The sequence below is a fragment of the Cricetulus griseus genome, chromosome 3 (genome assembly GCF_003668045.3).
Source record: "Cricetulus griseus strain 17A/GY chromosome 3, alternate assembly CriGri-PICRH-1.0, whole genome shotgun sequence".
In the NCBI taxonomy this organism is placed as follows: Eukaryota; Metazoa; Chordata; class Mammalia; order Rodentia; family Cricetidae; genus Cricetulus; species Cricetulus griseus.
In genome coordinates this window covers 188939625-188966004 of record NC_048596.1, presented here as the reverse complement: position 1 = coordinate 188966004, position 26380 = coordinate 188939625, and the positions used below count along the sequence as shown (strand labels likewise).

The following is a 26380-nucleotide window of genomic DNA, read 5'->3' as shown; positions in this document are numbered from 1 at the left end:
TTCAAGACTATAGCTCTATAATAGAGCTTGAAGTCAGGGATGGTGATGCCTCCAGAAGTGTACAGGGTTGTTTTGGCTATCCAGGGTCTTTTGTTTTTTCATATAAAGTTGAGAATTGTTCTTTCAAGGTGTGTGAAGAATTGTGCTGGGATTTTGATGGGGACAGCATTGAATCTGTAGATTGATTTTGGCAAGATTGCCATTTTTACTGTGTTGATCCTACCTATCCAAGAGCATGGGAGATCTTTCCATTTTCTGGTATCTTCTTTAATTTCTTTCTTTAAAGATTCAAAGTTCTTTCTATACAGGTCTTTTACCTGCATGGTTAGTGTTACCCCAAGGGATTTTATGTTGTTTGTGGCAATTGTAAAGGTTGATGTTTCTCTTATTTCTTTCTCAGCCCATTCATCTTCTGTATATAGTAGGGCTACTACTTTTTCTTTGAGTTGATCTTGTATCCTGGCACTTTGCTGAAGGTGTTTATCCCTGGTAGAATTTTTCAGGTTGCTTATGCAAACTATTATATCATCTGCAAATAGTGAAAGTTTGACTTCTTTTCCAAGTTGTATCCTCTTGATCTCCCTTTGTTATCTTAATTGCTCTAGCTAGAAATTCAAGGACAAAATTGAGGAGGTATGGAGAGAGTGGACAGCCTTATCTTGTTCATGATTTTAGAGAAATCGACTTGAGTTTCTCTCCATTTAGTTTGATGTTGGCTGTTGGTTTACTGTATATTGCTTTTATTATGTTTAGGTATGTTCCTGCTATTCCTGATCTCTCCAAGACTTTTATCATGAAGGGATGTTGGATTTTGTCAAAGGCTTTTTCAGCATCTAATGAGATGATCATGTGATTTTTCCCTTCTCAGTTTGTTTATATAGTGGATTATACTGACAAATTTTCATATGTTGAACCCTCCCTGTATCCCTGGGATGAAGCCTACTTGCTCATGGTGGATGATTTTTCTGATGTGTTGTGGGTTTTATTTGCCAGTATTTTATTGAGTATTTTTGCATCAATGTTCATGAGGGATATTGGTCTGTAGTTCTCTTTCTTAGTTGTGTCTTTGTGTGGCTTGGATATCAAGGTTATTGAAGCCTCATAAAAAGAATTTGACAATGACCCTTCTGCTTCTATTGTGTGGAATATTTTGAGGAGAATTGGTATTAGCCATTCTTTGAATTTCTGGTAGAATTCTGCACAGAAGCCATCTTTTTGGCTGGGAGATTTTTAATGACTGCTTCTATTTCATTAGGCATTTTAGGTCTATTTAAATTGCTTATCTGTTCTTGATTTAACTTTGTTAAATGATATCTATCCAGAAAATTGTCCATTTCCTTTAGATTTTCAAATTTTGAGAAGTACACGTTTTCAAAGTGTGACCTGATGATTCTCTGAATATCCTCAGTGTCTGTTGTTATGTCTCCCTTTTCATTTCTGATTTTGTTAATTTGCATGTTCACTCTGCCATTTGGTAATTTTTGATAAAGGTTTGTCTGTCTTGTTGATTTTCTCCAAGAATCAGCTCTTCATTACATTGATTCTTTGTATTGTTTTTCTTGTTTCTACTTTATTGATTTCAGCCCTCACTTTGATTATTTCCTGGCATCTACTCCTCAGGGGTGAGTTTGCTTCTTTTTGTTCTAGAACTTTCAGTTGTTCTGTTAATTCTCTAGTGTAACTATTCTCTAGTTTCTTCATGTGGGTACTCTGTGCTATGAACTTTCCTCTTAGTACTGCTTTCAAAGTATCCCATAAGTTTGGGTATGCTGTGCCTTCATTTTCATAGAGTTCTAAGAAGTCTTTAATTTCTTTATTTCCTCCTGGATCCAGGAATGGTGCAAGTGTGCATTGTTCAATTTCCATGAGTTTAGGGTTTCTGCAATTTGTGTTGTTGTTGAATTCTAACTTTAAAGCATGGTGATCTGATAAGATACAGGGGGTTATTCCAATTTTTTGTACATGTTGAGGTTTGCTATGTTGCCAAGTAGGTGGGCAATTTTAGAGAAGGTTCCACGTGGCACTGAGAAGAAGGTATATTTTTGTGTTTGAATGGAATGTTCTATAGATGTCTGTTTAACCCAATTGGGTAATAACTCCTGTTAGTTCATTTGTTTCTATATTAAGTTGCTGTCTGGTGGTCCTGTCTAGTGTTGAGAGTGGGGTGTGGAAGTGTCCTACTATAAGTGTGTGAAGTATTATGTGTGATTTAAAGTTTTTTTAATAAAAAAATTGGATTTACTTAGAAGCATTCAGAATGTCAACAAAACAGCTGCATTTTTTTTTCAATTACAGGGTGGTATTCAGTTAACACAACAATTATCTTCTTATAAGCTGCATCAGAGACAACTGAAGATGGAAAAAAACCCAAAACAAACAAACAAAAAACTACTGTCCCTACATATAACTAACCTGTGCTGTGCACCAACAAGAACCTTCTTTAAATTGCCATGCCAATTTATAACCCCCAGATTGTACCAGGCAAGATTAGTGGCTATTGAAAATACCACCAGGACAGGCCTATCTAAAGACACATTCGGTAGTGTGTTAATTATACAAAAAAAAAAGATACTGTATGGTTTGAAAACAAATCTTACACAGCCTTACATTTCAATTTTTTTCTTTAAAAGGAGTGAGTTGTGTACAGGGGGGTTAAATGCTTTATAGACAAAAAAAATGTGCTAGAACCAACTTATTCATCATCATCTTCTTCTTCATCTTCGTCTTCCTCTTCTTCCTCCTCTTCCTCATCCTCTTCATCCTCCTCCTCATCACTTTCCTCTTCCTTCTTTTTCTTGCTCTTTTCTGCCTTAACCACCCCCCTTTTCACTGCATCGGGTTTTCCTTTAGCTCTGTAAGCAGCAATATCCTTTTTGCACTTCTCCTTCAGCTTGGCAGCCTTCTTTTCACAGGGCTGCTTGTCATCTGCTGCAGTGTTGCTCCACGTCTCTCCCAGTTTCTTTGCAACATCACCAATGGACAAGCCTGGGTGTCCTTTGGTTTTTGGACGATACTCAGAACAGAACAAGAAGAAGGCTGAAGGAGGCCTCTTGGGTGCATTGGGGTCCTTGAACTTCTTTTTGGTCTCCCCTTTGAGGCAGATGTAGGTTTTCATTTCTCTTTCATAAGGAGCCTTTTCAGCCTTTGCCATGTCTTAAATTTCCCCTTTTCTTTAGCAGACATGGTCTTCCACCTTTCTGAGCACTTTGAGAACTCTGAGAAGCTGACAGAAGCATCCAGGTGCTTCTTCTTGTGTTCCTCCCGGCAAGTTTGCACAAAGAATGCTTATGAGGACATTTTGCCTCTCAGCTTCTTAGGATCTACTTTGCCCGTGTTTTGTTGTTTTTCGTCCTCGAGGGCACAGAGTCGCCCAGTGCCCATCCGGCTCACGCTTGCCGGGCACTGTCTCTATGGAGCTCAATGTACTTCAATGACTGTGTAATTTGAGTTTTAGTAATGTTTCTTTTATAATGTGAATGCCTTTGTATTTGGGTCATAGATGTTTTCATGTTGATGGATTTCTCCTGTGATGAATATGAAATGACCTCCTTCATCTCTTTTGATTGATTTTAGTTTAAAATCTAATTTGTTAGATATTAGGATTGCTACCCCCACTTGTTTCTTGGGTCTATTTGATTGGAAAATCTTTTCCTAACCTTTGACTCTGAGGTACAGTCTGTCTTTGAAGTTGAGGTGTGTTTCTTGTATGCAGCAGAAGGGATGGATTCTGTCTTCATATCCATTGTTAGTCTGTGTCTTTTTTTAGGAGAGTTAAGACCATTAATATTGAGGGAAATTAATGACCATTGATTGTTCATTCTTGTTTGTTTTGGATTTGTTGGTGGTAGTGGAATTATGTGTGGATTTCCACCCTTTTTTTCTTTAGGCTGTTGGTAAAGTGGGATTACCTATTCCCTATATTTTTCTGGTTGTAGTTAACCTCCTTGGGTTGGAGTTTTCCTTCCAGAACTTTCTGTAGGGCTGGATTAGTGGTTACATATTGTTTAAATCTAGTTTTGTCATGGAATATCTTGTTTTCTCCATTTATACTGACTGAAAGCTTTGCTGGGTATAGTAGTCTGGGCTGGCATCCATGTTCTCTCAGGACCTTCTGGCTTTCACAGTTTCCATGGAGAAATCAGATGTAATTCTGATAGGTTTGCCTTTGTATGTTCCTTGACCTTTTCCCTTTGCTGCTCTTAATATTTTCTCTTTATTCTGTGTGTTTGAGGTTTTGATTATTATGTGGTGAGGGGACTTTTTTGTAATCCACTCTATTTGGTGTTCTGTAAGCTTCTTGTACTTTCATTGGTATGTCTTTCTTTAGGTTGGGAAAGTTTTCTTCTATGATTTTGTTTAATATGTTTTCTGCACCTTTGAGGTGTGCTTCTTTACGTTCATCTATACCTATTATTCTTAGGTTTGGTCTTTTCATGGTGTCCCATATTTCCTGGATATTTTGTGGTAGGGATTTGTTGGACTTAAGATTTTCTTTGGTTGATGAGTCTATTTCTCCTAGTATATCTTCAATGCCTGGGATTCTTTCTTCCATCTCTTGTATTCTGTTGGTTATGCTTGTATCTGTAGTTCCTGATCATTTACCCAGCTTTTCTATTTCCAGCATTCCCTCAGTTTGTGTTTTCTTTATTGTCTCTATTTCAGTTTTCAGGTCTTGTACTGTTTAAATTGTTTCCTTCATCTGTTTGATTGTTTTTTTCTTGGCTTTCCTTAGGAGATTTGTTGATTTCTTGTATTTTTTGGTTTGTTTTTTCTTCCATCTCTCTAAGGGATTTTCTCATATCCTCTTTGAAGGCCTCTATCATTTTCATGAAGTTGTTTTTAAGGTCATTCTCTTCTGTTTCATCTGCGTTGGGATGTTCACGTCTTGCTGATGTAGAGTCCCTGGACATCAGTGATGTCATATTGGTTTTTCTGTTGTTGGATGTGTTTTTATATTGTCTTCTTCCCATCCCTTCTTCCAGTGGGTGCAGGAGGAGTCTCTTCCTCTCCCCGTGGGTACAGGTTCAAGTTTCCCTTCTGGTGGGTACAAGCAGTTCCAATACTCACATAGCTCCCCTCTTCCCATGGATAGAGGAGAGACTAGTACCAGGAACTTGGTAGTCTCTGGGTGGGTTGGATCACCAGGATGGGTTCCCCAGTGTGGAGTCTCCAGGCTTCAGGCAGCTCCAAGCAGGGCACTGGAAGGCAGGCCAGAACCCCCATTATATTCTTATTTTTCTACCCACCCCTCTCATCCATCCATAATTATCTGTTCTATTTTCCCTTCCTTGGAAGATCCATCCCTCCACATGAGTCCCTTATTCTATACCTAACCTCTGTGATTTTATGGATGGTAGCATGCTTATCAAAGGCATTCACATAAAAGTAAACATACACCATATTTGTCTTTCTGGGCTTGAGTTACATCAGTATGATTTTTTTCTAGATCTATCCATTTACCTGCAAATTTCATAATTTCATTTAAGAACTGTGTAAATAGTCCATTGGATAAATGCACCACTTGTTTTCATCCATTCAGCCCACTGAGAGACATCTAGACTGGTTCTGATTTCTGGTTATTAAAATTAGAACAGCTATGAACATGAGCAAGTGTCTGTATGGTAGGATGAAACATCATCCTTTAGGTATATGACCATGAGTGGTATAGCTGAATCTTGAGGTAAACAAATTCCTATCTTTCTAAGGAACCGCCACACTGATTTCCATAGTGTCTGTACAAGTTTTCACTCCCAACCAGCAAAGAAGAAATGTTCCTCTTACTCTGAACCCTCACAAGCATGAACTATCACTTGTTTTATTGATCCAACTCACACCACTCTGACTGCTTTGAATCTCAAGGTAGTTTTGATTTGCATTTCCCCAATGTTCAATGTGTATTGAACATTCACTTAAGCACTTCTCAGCCATTTATGTGTCTTCTTTTGAGAATTCTGTTTAGATCTGTGCCCCATTTTTAAAATTAGGGTATATTTTTTCTTGCTGTCCAGTATTTTTGGGGGGGTCTTTATGTACTTTAGATATGGACCTCTATCAGATGAGTGATTAATAAAGTATCTTTTCCCATTTTGTAGTCTGGCACTTTGTCTAAATGCTAGTGTCCTTTGCCATAGAGAAGCTTTTGAATTTCATAAGGTCACATTTATTAATTATTGTTCTTAGTGTCTTGCTATTGGTGTTCTGCTGAGGAAGTCATTTTCTGTGCCAATGAGTTCAAGACTAACCCCTACTTTATTTTCTATCATGCTCAGTGTATCTGGTTTCATATTGAGTCTTCAATCCATTCATTTGGAATTGAGTTTTGTGTAGGGTGATGAGTATGAATCTATTTGTATTCTTCTATAAGCCAACATCCAGTTTGATCAGCACAATTTGGTGTGGATTATGTCCTTTTTTAGAGTGCATTTCTAGATTCTTTATCAAAAATCTGGTATCCATTGGTGTCTAGACTTATGTTTGGGTCTTCATATCTGTTTTTATGCAATATTGTACTATTTTACTTACTATAGCTTTGTAGTACAATTTCAGAACAGAAATGGTGATGTTACCAGAAGTTACTTTATTATCCTGGATTGTTTTAGCTGTCCTGGGTTTATGTGGATGTGTGTTTCCTCGTGTCCTCTCTGGTTCTGTAAAGAATTGTGTTGGAATTTTGATGGGGGTTGCATTGAATCTGTAGATTGCTTTTGGTAGGATGGCCATTTTTATTTTACTAATCATCGCAATCCATAAGCAAGGTAGATCTTTCCAACTTCTGGTACCTTCTTCAATTTCTTTCTTCAAAAACTTAAAAGTTTTTACTCATACAGGTCTTTCACTTGTTTGGTTAGAGTTGCCTCAAAATATTTTTGAAGTTATTGTGAAAGATATTTCCTTAATTTATTTCTCAGTCCATTAGTCATTGGTATAAATTTCAATGCCTCTTCATGTAAAAGTCCTGGAGAAACTAGGGGTACAAGAGATGTACCCCCAAATAATAGAGGCAATTTATAGAAAACCCACAACCAACATTAACCTAAATGGAGATGAGCACAATGCATTTCCACTAAAATCTGGAGCAAGACAAGGTTGCCCACTCTCTCCATACCTTCAAATACCTCAATATAGTACTTGAAGTTCTAACTATAGCAATAAGACAACTGAAGGAGATCAAGGGAATACAAATTGGAAAAAAAGTCAAAGTATCATTATTTGCAGATTATATGATTATATACATAAGTGACACAAATAATTCCACCAGGAAACTCCTACAGTTCATAAACACTTTCAGCATAGTAGCAGAATACAAAACTAGCACACAAAAATCAGTAGCCTTATTAGGTACAGAAGGACTGTATTTTAAGCCCTGATATTACTAATTTGAGAAAATATGAATTTATCTTATATTTTAGCTCTCTCTCTCTCTCTCTCTCTCTCTCTCTCTCTCTCTCTCTCTCTCTCTCTCTCCATTTTCTTCATCAGTCAGGGCCAAATTTATCTTTGGACCATTTCCCTTTGATCACACAAGCCTTGATGGCATTTTTTCCTTTGGCAAATAATGGAGAGATTGCATACATTTGCTTTACCTTCTGAAATTGTTGAGCAAAAACATTAACTATAAATGCACAGTGATAATTGATAGTCAACTTGCAGTCAGAGTTTCAGCTTATTGAGAAATTTTAGGCTCAAAAAAGAAAACAAGTTAAAGGGGACTTCTTTCTAGTAATAAACCCTTGAATTTCTGTATAGACTCCAATGACATCAATACATGTACATAATGTATCTCTTCTGGGTAGCCAAAATATAGCCATTGTGCTTTCTTGAAATATCAATTAGGTATCACTTAATTAAATACATACATATGAATAACATATTCAAAACTAAGGAATCCAAGCAATAGAGAGGATATCAAGTAAAATAGAATAAAGACTTTCTTTCTTCAAATAAGTCATTAAAATGATATATCTTTTATCATGAGTTATGGCAGAGCTGAGGGATCATTGAAGAAGAGGTGGTAGAAAGATTGTGGGAGCCAGAGGAATAGGGAATTTGCTGTGAGAATGTGTCTCATAGGAATACCAGAAAACACACTGATAAAATTTCATGAACATAACTGCTCGATAATTTTGACACCAATAGACATGCTAAGATGAATGAGGAAAAGCCCAGGAAGCCCCAACCCTACACAAAGAACTACAGGCAACTAAGGACTGCTGAGAGTGGGAGAAATAGTCTTCCCCAGGGAAGAGCACAGCAATTCGTTATCCAATACCCAATGGTCAGTCCTGAAAACATACATACAAGATTCTCTTTGGGTGTGCTAGCCCTCAATCTCAGTAGCAGATAATTCATGTGCAAGAGTTCTCTGTGCCTTCCCCCATGTCCTTCTTGATAGATGCTTTATTTCATAAGGCTTTCCCCATAACATTTAATTTTTAGTTGTTTTTCACCCATCCATGTTGATAATCATTTAGGTGTTTCTCTTCTGTTCCATAACACAACAGTCAAATGCCATGAGAAAGTGCACCAAGTCATCAACAGATGCACATCTTGGTGGTGTAATGGAGGCACACAAATTTCTCTAAATATTGAATTTCTCTCCTTCATGTGACATTGTGCCAAATGAAGTGATCAATAGAACAAAAACATGAGTTGATCCTCCTACCTTGCCCTATTCTGAAATGGTGACCAATGGGATAATCACTCCAGAGTACACAGTTACAAGCTAACAAATTCTCTCTTTGTCTGACTATTTGGACAATAATCTTTCCCCACAATTGGCCTAGACCTACCTGCTTAGACATCTAGCACAACTGAAGAATTACTCATTATCTACTAAGAAAATCTTTAACCTTGCCCTGACATCTGTTCCAGCACATTTGAGCACTCACTCAGCCAGCCATCTGCAAATAAAATTGTGCCCTTACACTTTACATTTATGAACCAATATATAAATTATTTCTCCTTATCTAGCAAGCGAGGGAAATTTATGCCCAGAGCCTAAAAGTACACTAACTAAAATGAAATTGTCACATGTGCATATATGTATAGTTACTTAAATAACTATATATTTCAACCATAGTTCTCTTCATGGTGCATTTTATTTTTTGAGTTTTTCTAAATTTTATGTATTTATTTTGTGTATGGGTATTTTATTTGGATGGATGGATGTGTATGTCTATGTATCACCTGATATCTGTGATGGACAAAAGAGAGTATCAGATGCACTGGGACAGGAGTTACAGATGTTTTTGAGTCATCACACAGGTTCTGAGTATTGAACCTGGGTCCTCTAGAAGAATAGCAATGCTGTTGACTTCTGAGCCATCTCTCCAATCCTAGAGTTTCTTCTTCATGCTTCTACATAGTATTACGGATGTTTCTTATTCCAGTCTATGGAATGGTATCTTCACCTGACCCCTAATTTTTCCATGCTGGCACTTTTGATGACATCAAAAGATTGTCTTCATGGGTGAGCGGGATCACTTCTCCATTGATTCCTACTACCTATTGTCTCTTGAATATCATGAGTACAGACACTATTTTAAAAGACAGTATTCCCAACATAAGACATATGTGTTGTTTTGCAGTGTTTATGTCATCATAACTTGCTTCCTTGAGACAGTAGCCCTACTATAAAACTTGTGTTCAGAGCTCAATTCTTAATTATTCATTTCATATTTCTTTAGGTTATTATTTAATTCTTATAGGCCTCCCCTATACTTCATGAGGACATACATTCATTTTTTTATTTTCTCTCTGCTTCTGTCCAAACTCTTGAAATAGTATCTGGCTTGTTCAAGTTGTTCAACATACTTTTCTAGGATACTGTTTTGTTTAATTATAATGAGTGCTTTTATAATTAACATAATGATATTTGAAGCAATTCTATTCAAAAAATACTTGGAGCATGAATACATAATTTGAGAAACCCATTATTGTCCTTCTGATTGCATCCCAGTTTCATTTCAGGTATTTGTAAAGTATTTGGATATGTTATGATTTTATATACCTTGAAAAAACATGCACATTCAAATTCTTAAAACATTTTTTATGTCACTGTTCTAGTTTGCTTTTTATTGCTGTGATAAAACAATCTGATCAAAAGCAACTTGAAGAGGAGAAAGCTTACTTCAGCTTATAGATTATGGTCTGTCATCAGGGAACCAGGGCAGAGCTTGAGAGGAGAACTGAAGCAGAGACCATGAACGAATGCTGCTCTAATTCTTTGCCCCCCCCCCCCCCCCCGGCTTGCTCATCTACCTTCCTTATACAACAGACCCACATGCCTAATAACAGTGTAGCTAACAGTGGGCTGAGCCCTCCCATGTCAATCAGCAATCAAGAATGCCCCACATATATGTCTGCAGGTCAACTGGAAACAGGTGGTCCTTCAACTGAGGTCCTTTCTTCTGGATGTCAAGTCGACAAGCAACATCAGCCATTTCAGTTGGTGAATCCCACTGGGGGCAAGTTTAAACTCTCCTTTAGAGACATTTTCCAATGCCTAGAGATATTATTTTTTGTTACCAAGTCTCAAGACTTGGTAACTCTAGAGGTTGGTGATTAAGAATGTTGTTAAAAGCCAGGCATGGTTATTCACTCTTTTAATTATCTCTTAGAAGTCTGAAGTAGGAGAATGTTTTGTTTGTTTTTTGTTTTGTTTTGTTTTTTGAGACAGGGTTTCTCTATGTGACCTTGGCTGTCCTGGAACTCACTCTGTAGACCAGTCTGGCCTTGAACTTAAAGTTATCTACTTGCCTTTGCCTCCCAAGTGATGGGATTAAAGGCGTGTGCCACCATGACATGACTGGGAGAATCTTAAGTTTGAGACCAGGCTGGGCCCATGTAGTGAATTCAAAGAGACTAGTCTTGACTACATAGTAAAACCCTGTCTCATAAACAAAACAAATAAGAATGCTATTAAGAATCCTACAATGGAGGGTAGAGCCCTGGAGAGAAGGCTCAATGGTGATCATTTGCTGCTCTTGCAGAGGACCAGGATTCAGTTCATATGACCAACACAGTGGCTTATAACCAACCATCCCTCACTCCAATTCCAAGGAATCCAACATCCTCTTCTGGCCTCCATGGGCACTGGGCATGCACGTGGTACACAGACATGCATGGAGGCAAAACACTCATACACATAAAACATTAATTTCATTAAATTTTTAAAAAGGAATTCTACAATATGTATTACAGTCAATAAGTCACTGCCTTACATCCAAAATGAGAATTATCTTGCCCAAAATGCCAATACTGTCAAGAGTAAGAAACCCTGCCTCAATCAGGTACTTAAAATTTTTTAAATATAGAAACTACATAATTTATTTTTGCCTGAGTGAACTTGTCTATTATGTATGGTTACTCAAAGCAAGTATGTATTGGTTCTTTTTGTTAGAACTGCAACCTTTAGCTTCATCAAACTGTGGAAGCCCATGCAGGCCTGATGCTAATTTTTTTTAATTTAAATTAAAAACAATCTTATTTTACAGACTAATTCCAGTTCCTCTCCCTGCCATCCTCCCATGCCACCCAAAATCCTCATCCCACCCCCTTACCACTCCCCAAGGAGGGTGAGGCCTCCCATGAGGGATCATCAAAGTCTGTCCACATTATTTGGGGCAGGAATTAGGCCCTCCCCCATGTATTTAGTCTGAGTATCCCTCCATAGGGAATAGGCTCCCAAAGTCCATGCACTGGGGATAAATACTGGTTCCACTGCCAGAGGTTCCTTACACTGTCCTGGTCTCCCAACTGATACCCACATTCAGACCTATGCTGGTTCCTCAGCTGTCAGACTGGTGTCCCTGAACTGCAACTTGCTTGGGTCAGCTGTTTCTGTGGGTTTTCCCAGCATGGTCTTGACTCCTTTGCTCATTACTCCTCCCTATCTACAACTGGATTCCAGGAGTTCAGCTTAGTGTTTAGCTGTGGTGGACAGGCTAACTTAAATGCCCTTCTTCTATAATGCGATTGATGACTACCTTAAATGCCATCCTAGAACCTTCACCCAGTAGCTGATGGAAGCAGAAGGAGAGATCCATAGTCTGATGCTATCTTAGAAACTGGAAGTTTGTACTGATCCAACCTTTGGCACAGGGTCTCTCACACTGGCAGCACAGTGAGATCCAAATGGTTCCATGAGATGTGTAGAATGGAGATGACCCAGTGCCCCAGAGCAGCACAGCTGTCAAGGAGTGGGTTAGACTGGTGACTGTGCACCAAGTAGACAAAAAAAAAAAAACACTTTATACTTTGTACATTTTCATTTGGCTTCAGCAAATAGTGTACCTGGATGATGGGAACAGTACATGTGAAGGGCCAAGATGGTGCTTTCCACTCTCCCTGGGAGAGACTATCATTCTCAGGATGCTTGCCAAGGGAACAAAGCCAGCTGCCCTATGTGCTCCTCAAGAAGCAACTGTTTCAGACATATTTACCCAAAACTCTTTGAAATTGGGATTTACTATTCCTTCACAGCCTTGGAGAATTTTAATAATTTATACATCTTCACCTTGACCACAGAGATATTTTGTCATTGATGTTTCTATTAAATTATACCTGCTTTAAGTCAGCCTGGGGTTGAAGTGCTTCCCAGTGAGTTCTCTGACAGCTTTCACTTGTTCATCAAGGCTGCATATCGGCAGTTTACCCGGACAGAATCCTACCCTTGGACGTGATGTTTATAAGAAAGGAACAATCATGATGCTGTATAAGTTTCTCTGTGAAGGGGAAACAAAACTTGCACATCAGTGCAAACCGGGGTTCCCATCACTATCTTTGTTCCTTTATGCTCTAGGATATTCTATTTCTGGAACCTTGCTGTAGCCTTATAATGGGAGCCTACTGACAGGGTAAGGCCAAGATTGCTCAGACTCAGAAGAGCAGCTCAGCTAAAGGGCAGATTTACATCTCCATGTCCTGAGTGAAACAAAAGGAATTGTTTGATGATGAATTGAAGATGCTATGTCATCAACTAGATATTTAACCAGAATTTAGAGCATTAAATAGATATCAGTTGAGCTTTACTGCATGCTCAATATAACAGACTCTGTGGAGGATGGAGGCAGGTACCGATGTGTTTTTAGAGTGTGCGGGAGGATGATACGGATACAACCATTGTAAATGATAAATGAGAGCTAAGTAACCCCATGCTACAGGGAGGAGTTGGCATTTTGGCTGGCATTTTAACAAGAGAGGCCGGCAGAAATGGAAGGTGAGACTCCTTACAATAGGGACCAACATGAAGGAGAGAAAGACCTTAGGTACCAGCAACTTCACAAGTCTGACTCCCTCGAGTCTGGCTGACCCATTACAATCTTAATGTTATTTAAAGTTTACCAGTAGCCTTAGTATACAAGAGAAAACAGGTTAAGTTAATTTCCCCATATAACGCAGTGTACCTAAAACCTCACTTTGAACATGCTATATGTGTTCAACGATATGTGTGCATTGTCTTTAATTACATGATGTTTGTGAAATTTGGCGAGTGTCTTAGAAGAACAGAACTTCTCAGTTTGGGCCTGTCACATGTCAAGTGCTTGATATTCATCTGTGTCTGTGATGGCTACCAGGCTGGACAGGACAGGATCAGCATTTTCAACAAAGCCTCAGGCCATGGGGAGCAAAACAAGATGGATGCTATAGAAAAGTAATATGCATGTCTCCACTCTGGGCTGTTTCTGCAATAGACTGCACACAACAGGCAGGGGGGAACATGGCTGTTCTCTATGTCCCTCAGGACTAGGTGTGCACCTGTCCAGCTGTCAGAGAGTGGCATCTGCCTGTGACTGGATACATTTCAGACATAAGGGCCTGAACATTTTTAGAGTGGATGGAGAGAGATCCCAGGAGGAGGTACTCTGTATTAGCTGCTTCACCGCTTACTACAGGGAACATGCTAATTCATTTTGACTCAATGAAGATGATGGAGTTTTTCAAGTAGGAAATAAAATTAAGTGTAGGAGAGAGAAAGAGAGTTAATATGATTGTGCTACTGGTACATTATAGAAATAAACAGTAATATTTAAAATTAATACATTCTGGGATCAAGATGACCTTGACATTCTCCTTGATTTATCTAAACTAGGTTTCTTCTGAAACACAGGCCCTGATATTTCCATTAGTACAGCTTTTACTTTCAAAACTTTGTCAGGTGTAAATTCTTTCTCTCCTTATTTGGGATATATGTCAATTTTCTCTCAGCTTCTGGCCAGTTTTGTGGCCAAGAAAATGTCCTTTCCCAGAAACCCTAACCACCTCTTTGAAGTGTAAACATCCAAGGAGCTTGTGTTCCCTACTCCCTACATCCCTGGGAGAAAGGAGCCCTGATTTTGAAGCAAATGCAGATGGTCTAACTACAGAGAAAAGCATTTACAAGCCTAGGATTAAACTGGCATGTAATCATCCACTGTTCCCCTTCCAGCCCTTAATATCCCCCAGTTTGTTTCTGCGACCACCTCCCTCCTTAGAGAACCTGCCTGCCTCTGTTAAGGTGGGTTGACTTCAGCAGCCTAAATTCAGTCTTCCTTTACTGGTTAACTTTATCTGGGCCAATTTTTGCTCTGACATGATTTATTCATGCATAATTTTTCTTTTTCTAAAAATAATGAAGGGAATAAAGTAGAGCTAAATAATAAACACAAGATAGAAGATAAACAGAGAAGAAAAAACAGAGGGGCATATGGAGCCATCAAAACTGCTTTTAAAAATCCAAAAGAGGTATCCAGGAAAAAAATCAGATACTCTGTTGATAAAACATGAGTTGGAATTTTATGAGCTAATCTAGGGCAACCAAATTTATGTAGGGAAAGAATTTATAAATAGTTCCCTGAAGTGTGCAGCCCCCATCTATATATTGAGGTAGTTCAGGCCTATTGCTCATTTTTATCTCTCTAGAATACTTTCAACTTCTGGAGAAAGTCCTAGTTGTAGATAATATGCTGTCCCCTTGTAAGTAACTTTCTTTCTACACCCCCATTTTACTCTGAATGTACAATGTGTTGCTTTCATTGCTGTGTGTGAACTTTCTGATCTGGGTGTTGAAGGTTAAGCTCTAGCCTCCCTATGAAGTTGTGGTCCATAGGCCAGCATCCTTTATCTTCGTCTCTAACTGCCCCAGCTGCCTAGAAAAGTTGCTGTTACTGGGCACCTCCTCAAATATGAACATACAATGTGTATCTCTAAAATTTATACCGTTTACAGGAGTCAGAATAGTATCTCAGATGGATAGATCATTAGCTCTGGAGTGTGGCATTTAGAAATGTTTTATAGCCAAACATCTGATCGGAGCATTTATGAGTAGTGTTCACATAAATCCTTTAGCAAATTATATCTATAAATGCAAATAAAAACATCTTGGAAGCATATTTCCTACCGTTAATCATAAATATGTTGCTCTTCATAGTTATGAATTCAAGAAAGCAAGCAGAGTTCTGTACAACGGCAGATTTTCAAACACTGTTAGGTGAAATACAACATATGTAAATTAAGATATTTAGCCTAGCCAGACAATAAAGCCATTGGAAGATAGCAACAGTATACACAGACATCATGAGAAACTGATCTATTTCTTTTCAGGGTAGAAACAAAAAGAGTATTGACATAAGCCAACAATCACAAATATGTGTTTGAACAATCAGCATTCACAAAGATAGCTGTGCAATTAGTCATTTTGGGTTTGGAAAAGTTGACGTGTTCCCTACCATCCATGCAGTCAAATTTAAGAAGACTCTAAAGTTTATAAAGTCAGAATCTTCAAGTCCATAATGAGTGAGTTCTTGATGTTTATGGAAGTGTTGGAGGTTTCTAAGTGTCTCATGGTGCCTTCAAGCTTCTTAGCTTAAGTGAGCTCAGAAATTTTAAATATTTTTTAAGATTTTCTTTACCGTTTAGTTGTGTGTTTCTGCACCTGTGTACATGATTGCAGTACCCCTTGATGACAGAAGAGGGCAGAAGATTCCCTGGAGCTGGAGTCACAGGCAGTTGTGTGCTGCCTGACATGGGTGCTACAAATCAAGGTCTTTGCAAGAACAGAAAGTACTCTTGACCACTGAGCCATCTCTCTGGTCCTAAGCTTAGAGGTTTTTTGGTTGTACCGCACATCCCAGAATTTTGTGAGTCACAAGAGTAATGGGTAGTCTTACCTTATGTGAGGAGACGAATATTCTTCAACTTTGGGGGGAGGTGTTGATTGATCTCTAGAAGTTATCACTAGATCTTTATTTAGAAAACAAAAGAAGAAACAGATGAGAAAAGAACATTTTTTCTTTTATTGTATATCAACTCTGAGAGCACACATACACTTATAAATAAACAGTATGTGTCATTAAAGTAAATAGCATGCCTGTATCTTAATGTCCAGTGGAATATTTTCTTTGTGTCTGTGGTCTTTATTTTTTACTGTTACCAATTTGTTTTCCTGTTCCCATCAAGTTTGAATGCAAGGTATGATACAGTTAAGAGAGTCAACCAACAAACCTATTATATCCTTAATAAGTAACCATTACTAAAATAGCCATCAAATCATGCAAACTACTCAAAAGATTGGAGAGAAGGACAAACACTAGGCAGTAGTGACAAGGGCACAACAGTCTTTAAAGAAGGTGGGTGCAGAGCTCTTCTCAGTGCTGAAGAAGAGAGAGGAGGAGCCCTGGGGCATACTGGACAGCCAGTCCAGCCAAACCAGCAAATTCTAGGTTCAGTGAGATACCCTACATTGGAAAAATAGAGCATGATTGATAAAGACACCAGATGATGTAGAGCTCTGACCTCCATGCTCTCTCTCTCTCTCTCTCTCTCTCTCTCTCTCTCTCTCTCTCTGTCTCTGTCTCTCTCTGTCTCTCTCTCTTTCTCTCTCTGTGCACACACACACACAACACTTATGTACATGTGCACATACAACATATATGTGCTCAGAGACATTTATGTTTTCTAAATTGATCTTCTGCAGGACTGGAAAAGGAGTTGCTGATTTACTCAGTTTTGTCCTTTTATTTACTCAATATTTACTGCCCAGTGCTAAGGTTCTGTACAGAGTGAGAAGTGTATGAAGAGTTAGGAGCTTGTGACAGGGTGCACTGATCCCTAATTGCCTGTTTGTTTGCTGGTTTACTGTACTGTTTCATAGAAAAATATAGTTAATTTATTATGAGGCAGAGATTAGCTTATGAAAAGCTAGAGACTCAAACAAACGTTCAGAGCCACTGCGTTATTGACTTAATGCTCTGTCTTAATGAGCTGTGTAACCACCCTCTGTTCAGAGCATTGCTAGTTTACCTAATTTCACATTGTTTTCTCCTTTAAATGCTTCAAGCATTGAAGTCATGGAGTTCTTTGAATCCTTATTGATTCTGATCCCCTAGAGCGCATGCTCAAGGCCCAAATTAAAGATCATCTGAAATGTTTATATTTTTATACATAAGAAAAAAACAGATAGGGACATTAACAATGGGGTGTATTTAATCCTTCCCAGGGGTGAAATAATACATATATCACAGTCTTCATTTCACACAATAAGACCACTTTTTCATGTTTTGAAATTTTTTCAACTGTCTTTGTCAAAGCTTTAATTGAGGCAGGATAGAAAACGAAGACCAAGGAGACATTGAGATGGAAAGGAGGCCCTCATCCCAGAGTCTGAGAGACATCTTCACCAGCTAAGACTCAAAAATCCCAGGAAACTCCCAGCTTACCAAATCTCTCTACCATCAACAGAGATGCTACGGTTAACAGCAGATGATGACCAATAGAGACCCACTGTGGTCAAGGCTCCAGCAAAAGGAGACTGCAGAATACTCAGTCCTTAGTGGAATGTATGCTACACTCCCTCCTCTGAAGCCTCAGGGATCATAGCAGGAGAGGGAGCAGAAAGAGTTTAAGAGCCAGGAGTGGTGAAGGGATAGATAACTTCAAGGAAACAGTGTCTTCTGGACACAGCAGGGCAGCTGCACATAAGAACTGCACATGTGACAGCAAGCACAAGACTGTGTAAGTCCACGACACACCAAATCCCAGCATGAAGAGGGGAGTTGGACACAAAGGTTCTCCCCTAGGTGAGGAGTTATTGTCAAGTGTTAGCTGCCTGGAAAGGTAGAGCAAATTTTCTCTAAGAGCATAGCCCTAATGAGCTGAACAGGCACCAGTGGGGCCACACATCCAAGAGTACCTGAACAAAACATGTTGGCCTTGATGGGGAAAGGATGTAAAGTTGGATGAGTAAGAAAGGGGGTGGATCTGAAAAGGGTTTTGGGAGGCAGGGAGAATATGATCAGAATGCATTATATAAAACAATTGGAAATTATTATTTATAAATATCTTATAGCATTCATATATTAATATTGTATAATAATATATTTTAAGACATAAATATTATATACTTTTTAAAAAATAGAATTCCAAACAGGGCTAGTGAGATGGCTCAGCAGGTAGGAAATACCTGCTGCAAAGCCCAAAAACCCGACCTGGATCTCCAGGACCCAGATGCTAGAAAGAAAGTGCAAACTCCTGCAAGTGGTCTTCTGACCTCTACACATGTACCATAATGCATGCATGTGCACACGCACACATGCACAAACACGTAACACAAAGAAATTAAAGATGGATTCCAGAGCAATATTAACATCATTTGCTGTGAAGGGAAATACCCGTTTTATATAGAAATTCTTCAAATAAGAATATCAAATGACTCTCTGCTTCTCTCATATAAGAGCATTTGGCAAAATGCACAAGCTCCCAGGAGTAGAGATTGGCATCTTTGTGTAGCTGTTTGTCATCCTACAACAAGCATCTAGGAGATTGTTCTAGGCCATTATACCTTAACTGTTACTGCAGATAATTCCAAATGGTGGAGCAGAAGTTCCTAGATAGCTATAATGAAGCAATAACTAGTACTAAAAGTATCAAAAGTAAAAGAAGTCCATCAACTTGACATAAGCTAAAGCAATCTGAGAGTAGGAAACCCCAGTTAAGAAAATGCCTCCATGAAATTGGGCTCCACAGAAGCAAGTCTGTAATTTTCTTAATTAGTGATTGATGGGGAGGGACTATTCCTGGTCTGGTGGTCTCGGATCTATGAAAAAGCAGGCTGAGCAAGCCATGGGGAGAAAGCCAGCACACAGCACACTTCCATGGCCTCTGCATCAGCTCCTGCCTCCAGGTTCCTGCCCTGATTTGAGTTCCTGCCTGGACTTCATTCAGTGATTAACAGTTATGTGGAAGCAGAAGCCAAACAAACCCTTTGCTCCCCAAGTTTCTTTGGGCATGGTGTTTATCACAGCAAAGGTAACCCCCCCAAAAAGGGGGGGTTAGAAAATATTTTGCTTATAGCATTTTAGTACAAATGTGAATGGTCGCTTAAATTGTGATAAAAAAAAAAAACTATTTAAAAGTACAAACACTCAGGGCTGGACAGATGGTTTAATAGGACCCAAATTCAGTTTGTAGCACCTATGCTGGGAAGCTCACAATCACCTCTAACTCCAGTACTAGGAAATACAACACCCTCTAATGAATTATTCAGGTACACAGGCATGTGTACACACACACACACACACACACACACACACACACACACACACACACACACAACAACAACAACAACAACAACAACAATAATAATAATAACAACGATAGGGTAGTTCTGCCTCCATCCACTGGCCCAGGTAAGCTAGGTGTTGTTTCTGGTTCCAGTTCTGTGGCCCTGCTCTGAGACATCTGATACCAGGGCTCTGCTAACTGGATCCCAACTCGGCAGTGGGATCCAAAACACTCAGACACTGCCAAGGCTCTGGTGGTAGTCCCAACACTATCCATGAGACGAGGACAGACATCAGAGTATTGGAACTGTTTGCATCTACCAGAAGGGAACCTTGGTCCCATACCCACCAGGAGAGGATGAGACTCCTGCTACACCCACCAGAAGAAAGGATGAGAACAGCACATTCAACAACAGAAAACCCAATATGACACCACCAGAGATTGGCACCATACACCAGCAAGACCTGAACATCACAATGCAGATGAAGCAGAAGAGGATGACATTAAAAACATCTCCTTGAAAATGATAGAGGACCTCAAGGAGGATATGAGAAAATCCCTCAAAGAAATGGAAGAAAACAATGAACCAAAAAACACAAGATATCAACAAATCTCTCAAGGAAACAGTTCAAGACCTAAAAACTGAAATAGAGACAATAAAGAAAGTACAATCTGAGGGAATCCTGGAAATAGAAAAGCTGGGTAAATGATCATGAACTTCAGATGCAAGCATAAATAACAGAATACAAGAGATGGAAGAGAGAATCTCAGGAGTTGAATATAGGAGAAATAGACTCATCAACCAGGGAAAATCTTAAGTCCAACAAATCCCTACCACAATATATCCAAGAAATATGGGATACTGTGAAAAGACCAAACCTAAGAATAATAGGTATAGAATAAGGTGAAGAAATCCAACTCAAAGGCACAGAAAACATATTCAACAAAATCATAGAAGAAAACTTTCCCAACCTAAAGAAAGACATGCCAATGAAAGAACAAGAAGCCTACAGAACAACAAATGGACTGAACCAAAGAAAAAGGTCTCCTCCACACATAATAATCAAAACACCAAACATACAGAATAAAGAGAAAATAATAAGAGCAGCAAAGGAAAAAGGTTTAGGAACAAATAAAGGCAAACCTATCAGAATTACACCTGACTTTTCCATGGAAACTCTGAAAGCCAAAAGGTCCTGGATAGATATTCTACATACACTAAGAGGCCACGGATGCCAGCCCAGACTACTATACCCAGCAAAGCTTTCAATCAACATAGATGGAGAAAACATATTCCATGAAAAAACCAGATTCAAACAATACATATCAGGCTGGTGCACACCTTTAATCCCAGCACTTGGCAGAGGCAGGCGGATCTCTGTGAGTTCGAGGCCAGCCTGGTATCCAGAGTGAGTACCAGGATAGGCTCCAAAGCTACACAGAGAAACCCTGTCTCGAAAAAAACCAAAAAAAAAAAAAAAAACCAAACAAACAAAAAAAAACAAAACAAAAAAACAAAAAAAAAACCACAATACATATCCACCAATCTAGCCCTACAGAAAGTTCTGGAAGGAAAACTGGAACCCAAGGAAGTTAACTACAACCAGAAAAATATAGGCAATAGATAATCCCACTTTACCAACAGCCAAAAGGAAAAAGGAATAGAATCCCACACATAATTTCACAACCACCACCAAATCCAAAACAAACAAGAATGAACAATCAGTGGTCATTAATATCCCTCAACATTAATGGTTTTAACTTGCCTATAAAAAAGACACAAATTAGCAGAATGGGTAAGAAGATAGAATCCATCTTTCTGCTGCATAAAAGAAACACACCTCATCTTTCAAGACAGACGGTACCTAAGAATGAAAGGTTGGAAAATGGACCAAAGAAACAAGTGGGGGTAGCAATCCTAATATCGAACAAATTGTACTTTAAACTAAAATCAACCAAAAGAGATGAAGGGGGTCACTCCCTATTCATCACAGGAGAAATACATCAGGGTGAAGTCTCAATTCTGAACATTTATGCCCCAAATACAAAGGCATCCACGTTTGTAAAAGAAACATTATTAAAATGGTGCCAGGTACTACAAGAGTAACAGAACTGTGCTGTTTTTCTGGGATTTTGTTTTTTACTTTTTTTTTTTTTTGGAGAGTGCTGGATGTCTCTACAATTTTGTTCAAATGACTGCAGAACCTGGAAAAGCTGTTGCTGCTATTGATAACATACTGCCATTATTGGTCTATATATACATATATATATATAGACCAATAATATATATATTATATATATATTATATAATTATTATATAATATATTTATATATATTATATATATATGTATACCAATAATATATATATATAATTTAAATTTTTGGAAACTTTAGTTGTGCTGTCAACTTTGGAAAAAAGTATCCCAGTTTACCGTGTTGCATTGGCATTGTACAAAAATTAACAGCCATATTGGTCTAGAAATGTTGAACTTAATTTTTTTCCATTTCTACAGGGGTAACACACTGTATTAAATATGTAAGGTCTTAAAAAAAAAAGAAGGGATTTTGAGAGCCCATTCCTTGTGACAGGATGCTCTCCTGACCTGGACACATGGGGAAGGGCCTAGGCCTGGCCCAGGATGATGTGGCAGACTTTGGGGAGCCCCTTTTGAGGGCCTTACCCTGCCTGGGGAGTGGAGGGGGGATGGCTAGGGGCAGGTGGGATGTTGGGGGGGAGGGGAGGGAGAGGGAGAAGGGATTAACATCTGAAGCAAGCTTGTTCCTAATTTGAACTAATAAAATAAAATAAAATAAAATAAAAAAGAAACATTATTAAACTCAAATCACACATAAAACTGCACACACTTATAGTAGGAGACTTCAACACCCCACTCTCAACACTAGACAAGAACACCAGACAGAAATTTAACAAAGAAACAAAGGAACTAATAGAAGTTATGGCGCAATTGGACCTAACAGATATCTATAGAACATTCCATCCAAATACAAAACAATGTACCTTCTTCTCAGCACCACATGGAACCTTCTCTAAAATTGACCACATACTTGGCAGCATAGCAAACCTCAACAAGTACAAAAAAATTGAAATAACCCCCTGTATCTTATCAGTTCACCATGCTTCAAAGTTAGAATTCAACAAAAACAGAAATTGTAGAAAACCTACAAACTCATGGAAATTAAGTAACACCCAATTGAATAATTCCTGGGTCAAGGAAGAAATAAAAAAAATTAAAGATTTTCTAGAATTCAATGAGAATGCAGTCCCAACATACCCAAACTGATGGGACACTTTGAAAGCAATGCTAAGAGGAAAGTTTATGGCGATAAGTGCCCTCTTGAAGAAACAAGAGAATAATCACACTAGAGAATTAACAACTGAAAGCTTTAGAAAACAAAGAAGCCAATACACCCCGGAGGAGGAGCAGATGCCAGGAAATAATCCAATTGAGGACTGAAATCAATAAAATGGAAACTAGGAAAACAATACAAAGAATCAGTATAATGAAGAGTTGGTTCTTCGAGAAAATCAACAAGATAGACAAACTTTTATCCAAACTTACCAAACAGCAGAGAGTGAACATGCAAATCAATAAAATCAGGAATGAAAAGGGGGACATAACAACAGACACAGAGGAAATCCAGAGAATCATCAGGTCATACTTTGAAAACCTGTACTCCACAAAATTCGAAAATCTAAAGGAAATGAACAATTTTCTGGACAGATTTCACTTACCAAAATTAAATCAAGAACAGATAAGCAACTTAAATAGACCTATAACCCCTAATGAAATAGAAGCAGTCATCAGAAGTCTCACAACCAAAAAAAGCCCAGGGCCAGATGGCTTCAGAGCAGAATTCTACCAGAAATTCAAGGAAGAGCTAATACCAATTCTCCTGAAAGCATTCCACACAATAGAAGCAGAAAGGTCATTGCCAAACTCTTTTTATGAGGTACATTGGTACCCAAGCCACACAAAAACACAAATAAGAAAGAGAACTACAGACCAATATTCTTCATGAATCTTGATGCAAAAATACTCAATAAAATACTAGCAAATCGAAGCCAAGAACACATCAGAGAAATCATCCACCATGATCAAGTAGGCTTCAACCCAGGGTTGCAAGGATGGTTTAACATACAAAAATCCATCCATGTAATCCACAATATAAACAGACTGAGGAAAAGAACCAAATGATCATCTCACTAGATGCCAAAAATGCCTTTGACAAAATCCAACACCCCTTCATGATAAAGGTCTTGGAGAAATCAGGAATAACAGGAACATTCCTCAACATAATAAAAGCAATATACAGCAAGCCGACAGCCAACATCAAATTAAATGGAGAGAAACTCGATGCAATTCCTCTAAAATCAGGGACAAGACAAGGCTGTCCACTCTCTCCATACCCCTTCAATGTTGTCCTTGAAATTTTAGCTAGAGCAATAAGACAACAAAAAGAGATCAAGGGAATACAAATCAGAAAGGAAGAAGTCAAACTTTCACTATGTGCAGATGATATGATAGTCTACATAAGTGACCCAAAAAACTCTACCAGGGAACTCCTACAACTGATAAACACCTTCAGCAAAGTAGCAAAGATTAACTCAAAAAAATCTGTAGCCCTACTATATACTGATGACACATTGGTGGAGAAAGAAATCAAAGAAACATCACCCTTTACAATTGCCACAAATAACATAAAACACCTCGGGATAACACTAACCAAAAAAGTAAAAGACCTGTACCATAAGAATTTTGATTCTCTAAAGAAAGAAATTAAAGAAGATACCAGAAAATGGAAAGATCTCCCATGCTCTTGGATAAGTAGGTACAACATAGTAAAAATGGCAATCTTGCCAAAAGCAATCTACAGATTCAATGCAATCCCCACTCAAAATCCCAACACAATTCTTCACCCACCTTGAAAGAGCAATTCTCGACTTCCTATGGAGAAAGAAAAGACCCAGGATAGCCAAAGCAACCCTGTATAAAGGAACTTGTGGAGGCATCACCATCCCTGACTTCAAGCTCTATTACAGAGCTATAGTCCTGAAAACAGCTTGGTAGTGGCGCAAAAATAGACAGGTAGACTAATGGAATAGAGTTGAAACCCTGATATTAACCCACACACCTACAAACAACTGATTTTTGACAAACAATCTAAATTTATACGATGGAATAAAGAGAACATCTTTAACAAATGGTGCTGGCATGTAGAAGACTGCAAATAAATTCAAGTCTACTGCCATGCACGAAACTTAAGTCAAAATGCATCAAAGACTCAACATAAATCCAACCACACGGAACCTATTAGAAGACTAAGTGGGAAATACCCTTGAATTAGTTGGTACAGGAGACTGCTTCCTGAACATTACACCAGTAGCACAGACACTGAGATCAGCAATTGATAAATGGGACCTCCTGAAACTGAGAAGCTTCTGTAAGGCAAAGGAGAAAGTCAGCAAGACAAAACGGCAGCCCACAGACTGGGAAAAGATATTCACCAACCCCACACCTGACAGAGGGCTGATCTCCAAAATATACAAAGAACTCAAGAAGCTAGTCTCCAAAACACCAAACAATCCAATTAAAAAATAGGGTACAGAACTAAATAGACAATTCTCAATTGAGGAATCTAAAATGGTTGAAAGACACATGAGAAAATGTTCAACATCCTTAGTCATCAGGGAAATGAAAATCAAAACAACTCTGAGATGCCATCTTACTCCTGTCAGAATGGCCAAAATCAAAAACACCAATGACAGTTCATGCTGGAGAGGATGTGGAGAAAGGGGAACACTCCTCTACTGCTGGTGGGAGTGCCAACTTGTACAGCCACTTGGAAATCAGTATGGCAACTCCTCAAGAAAATGGGAATTAGTCTACCACAAGATCCAGCAACTCCACTCAATACGTAAAAGAAGTGCATTCATACAACAAGGATATCTGTTTAACGATGTTCATAGCAGCACTATTTGTAATAGCCAGAAACTGGAAGCAAACTAGATGCCCCTCACCTGAAGAATGGATAGAGAAAATGTGGTAATTATACACAATGGAGTACTACTCAGCGGAAAAAACAATGGAATCTTGAATTTTGCAGGAAAGTGGATGGAACTAGAAGAAACCATGCTGAGCAAGGTAACCCAATCACAAAAAGTCAAACATGATTTATGTACTCACTCATATGTGGATTTTAGACATAGAGTGAAGGATTACTAGCCTACAATCCAGACTGACATAAAAACTACTAAACAAGGAGGACCCTAAGAGAGACATACATCGTCCCCTGGAGAAGAGGAAAGGGACAAGATCTCCTGAGCAAATTGGGAGCATGAAAAAGGGGGGCAGCTAGGAGAGTGAAAAGGGAAGAGGAAGGGTGAGGAGGACATGAGGGAGCAGAAATGTTGAGTCAGGGGAGGAATAGAAGGTAACAAAAATGGAGATACAATAATAGAGGGAGACATTTTAGGTTTACAGAGAAATCAGGCACTAGGGAAATGTCTGGAGAGCTACAAAGATGACACCAGTTAATAATCTAAGCAACAGAGGAGAGGCTACCTTAAATGCTCTCCCCTGATAATGAGATTGATGACTGACTTATATGCTACCCGATAGCCCTCATCCAGCACCTGGTGGAAGTAGAAGCTGACACCCACAACTAATAACTGAACTGAACTGGAATCCAGTTGCAGAGAAGGAGGAGTGATGAGCAAAGGGGTCCAGACCAGGCTGGTGAAACCCACAGAATCAGCTGACCTGAACATCGGGCAACTCTTGCTCCCCAGACTGATAGCTGGGATACCAACATGGGACTG

The 26380-nt window shown here is 38.7% G+C and overlaps 1 pseudogene; it reads right to left on the bottom strand.

Annotated features, from left to right (window-relative positions):
• Window positions 1-2683: 2683 nt before the first annotated feature.
• LOC100762614 lies at window positions 2684-3381 on the bottom strand (annotated as a pseudogene).
• Window positions 3382-26380: the final 22999 nt, after the last annotated feature.